Raw genomic sequence first — 6798 nt, 5'->3', positions numbered from 1 at the left:
AAGCAAATAGGCAAGAATTACTATCTTTAGCAACCACAATCCATTCTATTTGTAAAAATTTTCCCTTGGTGATCTATTTCATAGTGTATCATGAATTCCATCTCCTCTTTTCCATGCCTGCCTAGAAATATCAAGAATATATGTAAACTACACATCTTTTTAATAACACTGTATTATATTTGAAAGTGCAATTAACACAAAAGAAAATACTTTACATTCATCAAGCATAGCTAGAGGTCTCTCTTGGCAGACGGGGGCAAATGATGTGCTCTGAGATTGCCTGTCATTCACCTATGAAACTTAAGGGGCCTTCTTGAGATCTGACTCAAAGTGACGTTTTGTTCCTGTCCACATAAAAAGATGCTAAAATTGCTTTTGCTAAAGGAGAAAAGAGTAATCGCACATAAGGCACCTAATTATATCAGTATGATGACTGTGGACTGTATATGCACACTGAGAATTCCTAGGGAGCCCACGTATACAAACCCACTCATCACCACCCAGGAGACGTCAGGGTGTGAACTGCTTTAAGGAGCAGTCGTCCTGTTATTGTAGCCTACTCTGAATGTGCCTCCTTGGGTTCTCTCCCAAGTATACTCTGAACATCTGGTCATGGACACATCCCCCCTGCCTTGGACACCATGTGTTCTGCTTTCTGGATGCAGGAAGTAAACCGTCTCTGAGTACCTGCTGTGTCTCTGGCACTGCCAATTAGTGTTCTGGGTGCTTGTGCTGTGATGGAAGAGGGATGTAGAAGCCACGGGTAGGGCCTGTATCAGTGGCTGCTCAGTCACCTTCTGTTGATTCCTGATGGCTGAGCAACAGTCCCTTGCTGGCCCATCTAGAGGTCTAGGAGTCCTTTATGTGTTTCCTTTAACTCCAAGCCCTTCTCTCTTTATCCTTTTCCTGGGCTGTACAGAGACTCATTACCCTTTTATCCTCTACAGGCCTTTCTGTTTACTTAGCTCTACAACCACCTCATCTCACTGTATTCTTGTAGCATAACTCTGGGGCTCTTCCCCTTTTAGTTAGGAAAGAAGCAAGATCTGGAGAGAATAACACGCTAAATTATGGAACTGGGGCTTTACACAGGTCTGTCTAAGGTCAAAATGGATGCTTTTAACCGTAGCCCCCCAAAGATTATTTCTCTTTTAAGAAGATTGCCTCTTATGTATGGCAAGGGGGAGAGAGTTATAGATAAGGGAGGAACATGGTGGAGAGACAGAACAGTATTATTTTTGTTTGTTTGGTTTTTTTTTTTTTTTGGTTGGAAGGAATTCAAATGTTTTTGTTCCAGAGAGTGACCGGAGAACAGAGGCCTGCTGTCAACTAGAATGCTGAGTGAGGAAGTCTGGAAAGACCTAATAATCCTTATCTTGGGTAGTTAGACATAAACTACAGGAACTGTGGGTTCTGCAATTCTCAACTTATGGATGGCTTGCTTTGCTTGTTGGTGGGCGGGGGAGAGTGCATGGAGCTGCAAAGTGAGTGGTAAAGTACATTAATTTTAAGTCTATTCACATGTTGTCTAACTAGTGTCTACAAGTTTAACAGGAAGAACCCTAAGAAATGTAGTGTTTAAGGAGTGTCAACAAAATGGTCTTCAAGGAAAAGACACCAGACGAACCCAGGACTGTGCTCAGCTAGGACTCAGTTGTTTGTGCCCAGAGGGGTGAGGAGGCACGTTTTACTCCAGTTTCTATTTGCCTGAGTTTTAATTTTTTTTTTTTTTGCAGAAACAAATAGAAGGACAGATCGGGGCTTCATGAGTAAGATGACAGCTATATTTTTATGAGGTTTTATTAAAATTAGCATCAACATTTCAATAGCTCTAAATTCCCACCTGCTTGATGGCGGCACTAAAGGGAGCCCCTCAAAGCTTCCTCTGCTACTCCAGGCATTCCAGGGTGGCCTTGCAGGACAGCAAGGAGGAAATCTGCTCCTGGACTATGATTTCAACCTCACCTGCTGTCCACTGCCTGTACTGAAGAAGGCATCATGATGAGATATTGCTTTCACACCCTCTGAGAGAATAGGACCGCCACGTACTACCACAGCTTGATGGCTTAAAACAACGGAAGTGCATTCCCTTCTGGTTCTGGAGGCCAGAAGTCCTAAAACAAGGTGTCTGCAGGGCTGCACTCCCTCTGAGGGCTCTAGGGGAGAATCTTTCATTGCCACCTTCAGCTTCTGTTGGCTCCTGGTGTTTCTTGCTTGTGGTAGCATCACTCCAGTCTCTTGTCTTCATCTTCAGCATCTCTCTAATCTCTGTCTTCATCTTCATTTGGCCTTCTTCCTTCCTGTGTCTAAAATCTCCTTATCCTTTCTCTTGTAAGGACACCAGTCATTGGATTTAGGGTGCAACTGAAATCCAGGATAATCTCATTCTAAGATCCTCAACTATATCTGTGAAGACCTACAAAAGACCTATTTTCATACGGTCACACTTGTGTGTATTGGAGGTTAAAAACAGGACATATCTTTAAAAATTATTGATATTTAATTTTTGTGTGTACTTAGTATGTGTATATATTTATGGGGTATATGAGATATTTTGATACAGGTATGCAACGTGTAACAATCACATCCGGGTAAATAGGGTATCCATCGTCTCAAGCATTTGTCCTTTCTTGTTACAGACAATCCAATTATACTTAGTTATTTTCAAATGTACATTGTTGACTGTAGTCACCCTGTGGTACTATCAAACACTAGAGCTTATTTGTTCTATCTAATTATATTTTTATACCCATTAACCATCCCCACACCTTACGCTAGCTACCTTTGTCAGTCTCTGGTAACCATCGTTCTACTCTCTATCTCTATGAGCTCAATTTGAAAAAAAAATTTTAGCTGCCACAACTAAGTGAGAACATTCGAAGTTTGCCTTTCTATGCCTGGCTTATTTCATTTAACATAATGACCTCCAGTTCCATCTATGTTGTTACAAGTGATAGGATCTCATTTTTTTTTTATGGCTGAATAGTATCCCATTGGGTATATGCACTGCATTTTCTTTATCCATTTGTCTGTTGATGAACACTTTCATTGCTTTGGGTATATCTTTAGAGAAGACACGATTCATCCCATTGTAGGGACAAAGGCGACTGGAGAAAAGAGAAATAAGAGAATAAGTAAGGGTATGCAAGGGGCGGGGGCACTTGTGTCCTGCCCTCTTTCTAGAGTATGTCAGAGTCAATTCTCAACCCTAGTAAGGGAGTAGGTTAAGTCAGAAGCCAAAGGACTTGCGAATCCAGGCATGAGCAGAGCAATTTCAGGGCTTAAGTGGAAAAGGTGACCAAGACCATGATCCTAGTATTATTGAGGCGACTTGTGACCTTGGGGTGGCTACCATGTGGTACCCAGAGTTGTAGTGGAGAGATCCATGACCCCTATTCTCTCAGAGGGTCCAAAAGCCACAGAGCAATATCTCATCAAGGTGCCTTCCTCGGTACAGGCAGTGGGCAGCAGGTGAGGTTGAAATCCAGGAGCAGATTTCCTCCCTGCTGTCCTGCAAGGCCACCCTGGAATGCCTGGAATTGCAGAGGAGGCTCTGAGAGGTTTCCTTTAGCACTGCTATCAAGCAAGTGGGAACTTAGAGCTACTGAAATTGAGATACTAATTTTAATAAAAGCATATCTGTTCTCCTACACTGCAGAAGACTGGGAGGATCTGCTTGTAAAGGTACAGGAAAGATTAAAAGCACATCTGCATCATGTGCGCAGAAGCTTGCACTGGGTTGCTCTGGTTGTGAGCTTGAAGCTTCATTTGGCCTCATTTGGAAAATCAGGAGGAAACAGCCTCTGAAGCTGGTGGTGAGAATTGGGCTAAACATAATCGTCAGGAGCCCTGGGAGAATGTGGATGGTGGGGGAATTTGAGGAATTGATTGGAGGAAGAGAAAAAAATAGTTAAAAAAAAAAAAAAAAGAAAGAAAAGTAGAAAATAATTTTAGAAATAACAATATTCCATGGTCTTTTCTAATGTTCTACTGAGCAAAAATTCCTGCAAACTAATACGCTAGTGAATTGACTGGGACATAGGGAGCACATTGCAAAGGAAACACTGGGGTCTGCATTCCTTGGGCTGGTACCAATCAGGAAAAAATGAAGAAAGAGCCGCAATGGCTAACCAGCTTGGTCTATGGGGGTCTTTCCTCAAGGGCTGCCGTGGATGGGTAATGACTGAGAGAAAATCTTTCTGAACTGGGGACACATTCTCCTGGAGGTGCTCAGTACTCTCCCTAAAGGCTGGTGTCCTCCAACTTCACCCTATCTGCACCCTTAGGTGTATTCTTTATTCTTTTTTTCAAGCAGGAAAGAGACACATAAACAATTGACTTGTTAAGTTGAAAAAACAGGAAACACCGGCGTTCTCTCTCTCTCTCTTTCTCTCTCTTTTTTAATGCTTTCACTTTTAGAAGAGATAAGCAAAAGATCCGTGGGCCCAAACAGAGGGTACTAGTGGGGTTCAGAAAAATGTTTTCCCATGGGGAGGAGTGGAATTGGCTTGGTTTCTTGTCAACGACCTCCTGTCCATACCCGAGGCAAAAAAGTCAGCACACACCCATGGATGATGTGGAGAGCCGCAGGGCCCCTGTAGAGAGATTCTGGCTCAGGGTTACTGTTTCTGCTTCTCTCCGGTGGCAGCTGGGAATTCAGGAATTGCTTTTTAAATGATGGAGGATGTTGTTAGGTTCAAGCAAACGTCTCTGGGAATACATAAGCCTATTTACCGGAGCCCCTGCAAGGGGCAGCAGAGAGCAGGCCACAGGCAGGGCAGCCTGGGCAGCTGACGCCATGGCATCCCCTATCCCTCTTCCAGATGGTGGGAGCCCGGGCGCTCTTCAAAGAAAACAATGAAGAGCACAGAACAGGGGTCATTACAGCGGACTACAGAAGTTTGCATAGACCTGTGACCCCTCTGTCCAAACTTTGTAGCTGCCTCTGCTGTTTTCTGGAAGCTCTGAGAAGGTGGTGCCTACAGTTCAGAACTCCAAAAGCACCCAACACATTGTTATCACAATAATATATAGCCAGGATGCCTCCTCCACCTGAGAATGAGCTGCCTTAGTCCTCAGGTTTATGTCTCCAGCCCCAAACACAATTCCAGGCACAAAAGAAGTGCTCAATAAATACTTGTGAATGAAAAAATTGGCAGCCCATTTTAGGTTCTACAGTATCTCTCCATCATTCATGATCAGCAGTCCGTTCAAATATCCAGAGTATGACATGGGTAAGTGGGATGGAAGGAATAAAAATGACCAACCCAGATAGACTGAGAAAAAGTAGAGTCAGACCTGAGTATTTTATATCACAGCAAAGGAGCTGGGCAGAGTTTATCATATTCTGGCTCTTAATGTACTACCAAGCAAAGAAGAGTTTAGTAGGGTAAATGAGGGAGAGGTTACAGTAATAATAATTCATATAATTGGTAAAATTCTTCCCATTTTACATAGGAGGCACATGATACATCCTTGTGATAAAGGATCGGCCCCAAAGCCACCAATCCCATCTTTCCTTATGGAGAGGAGCCGAAGATGCTGTCATGGTGAATGGAATGATATTGACCCATTATAGATTTTACCATATGAAGAGAGATCAGAGGCAAAAATAATGAAAGACTTGTGGCAAGAAGCCACAAGGCATCTATTGGGTTCACTTCTCAGGTCACTCTATGCAGACGGACAGTCATGCTGGGGAGAGAATGGAAGTAGGTTGCTTAAAATGTTCTGTGTGTCCAGGATAACATTTGCTTGGCATCCTATCTTTGCCACATTATCCATTTTTAATTTTCATTTTATTATCAGTATTTCTCCTATGAAAACACATTCTTTGGCTCTTCATTATGCATAAAAAAGGTGGCTCTTAGGTTTTTTAATTTTTTAATTTTTATGTTTGAGACGGAGACTTGGTCTGTCACCCAGGCTGGGGTGCAGTGGCACGATCTCAGCTCACTGCAACGTCTGCCTCCTGAGTTCAAGCAATTCTCCTTCCTCAGCCTCCTGAGTAGCTGGGATTACAGGTGCATAGCTAATTTTTGTTTTCTTAGTAGAAATGGGGTTTCACCTTGTTGGCCAGGCTGGTCTCGATCTCCTGACCTTGTGATCCGCCTACCTCAGCCTCCCAAAGTGCTGGGATTGGCTCTAAGTTTTAAACTTTTCTTATTTCCCTATCTCTCTCTGAAAAGATCCTAGTGACACAGAAATATTTTCGGTCACACTTGTCATTTGCGGCCTCCTTCACCCCCTCGCACGTATCTGCCTCATTAGTTCACATTTCTTTTGCGGACTCAGCTTGAGATGATCTTTTCCTTCCTCGCCTAGCACCCATTCATTTTTCCCTGATGACTATTATTATTTGTTTAACCTAGAGTCACATTTTTAGGTACATTTTGCAAGGAAGATGCTATAATGTATAAAAGCATGTAATGCCATATTCAAAAGTCACAGATAAATAACTCTTTAGGTGATGGGTGAAACTGGAGATGCTTTTGACTTAATGTTCTCAGAGGAGAAAAATAAATGGGAATGTCATACTATGCATTTTTATTAAGCAAATGATGAAAGCAAAATGAAACATAATGTCCTTAATAGCATTTCCAACAACGCTGAAAGGCAGAAACTTGGGCATTTCCCAAGCTATTGATGTATCTTGCCTTTAGGCTGTGTTCATTAGTCATTTGTAATGTCTATTTATATAGATCTTTTATTTTATTTTGATTTGTAATTTAACAACCAGAACCACTGAAGATTATGTTCTCTAGAACACCAGCTGAGTTTCCTTTCCACTAAAAGGGC

At 42.4% G+C, this 6798-nt stretch overlaps 1 long non-coding RNA gene across 1 annotated transcript; it reads left to right on the top strand.

The window, feature by feature from the left end:
- Window positions 1-900: 900 nt before the first annotated feature.
- LOC140710477 (uncharacterized) lies at window positions 901-5144 on the top strand. Its single transcript, XR_012091509.1, has 2 exons — window positions 901-1092; window positions 4940-5144. It is a non-coding gene; the product is annotated as an uncharacterized lncRNA (long non-coding RNA).
- The last annotated feature ends 1654 nt before the right edge of the window (window positions 5145-6798 follow it).

Source organism: Chlorocebus sabaeus, chromosome 2, assembly GCF_047675955.1.
Source record: "Chlorocebus sabaeus isolate Y175 chromosome 2, mChlSab1.0.hap1, whole genome shotgun sequence".
In the NCBI taxonomy this organism is placed as follows: domain Eukaryota; kingdom Metazoa; phylum Chordata; class Mammalia; order Primates; family Cercopithecidae; genus Chlorocebus; species Chlorocebus sabaeus.
Note: the sequence above shows the minus strand (reverse complement) of the source record. Positions and strands in the feature narration are given on the sequence as shown.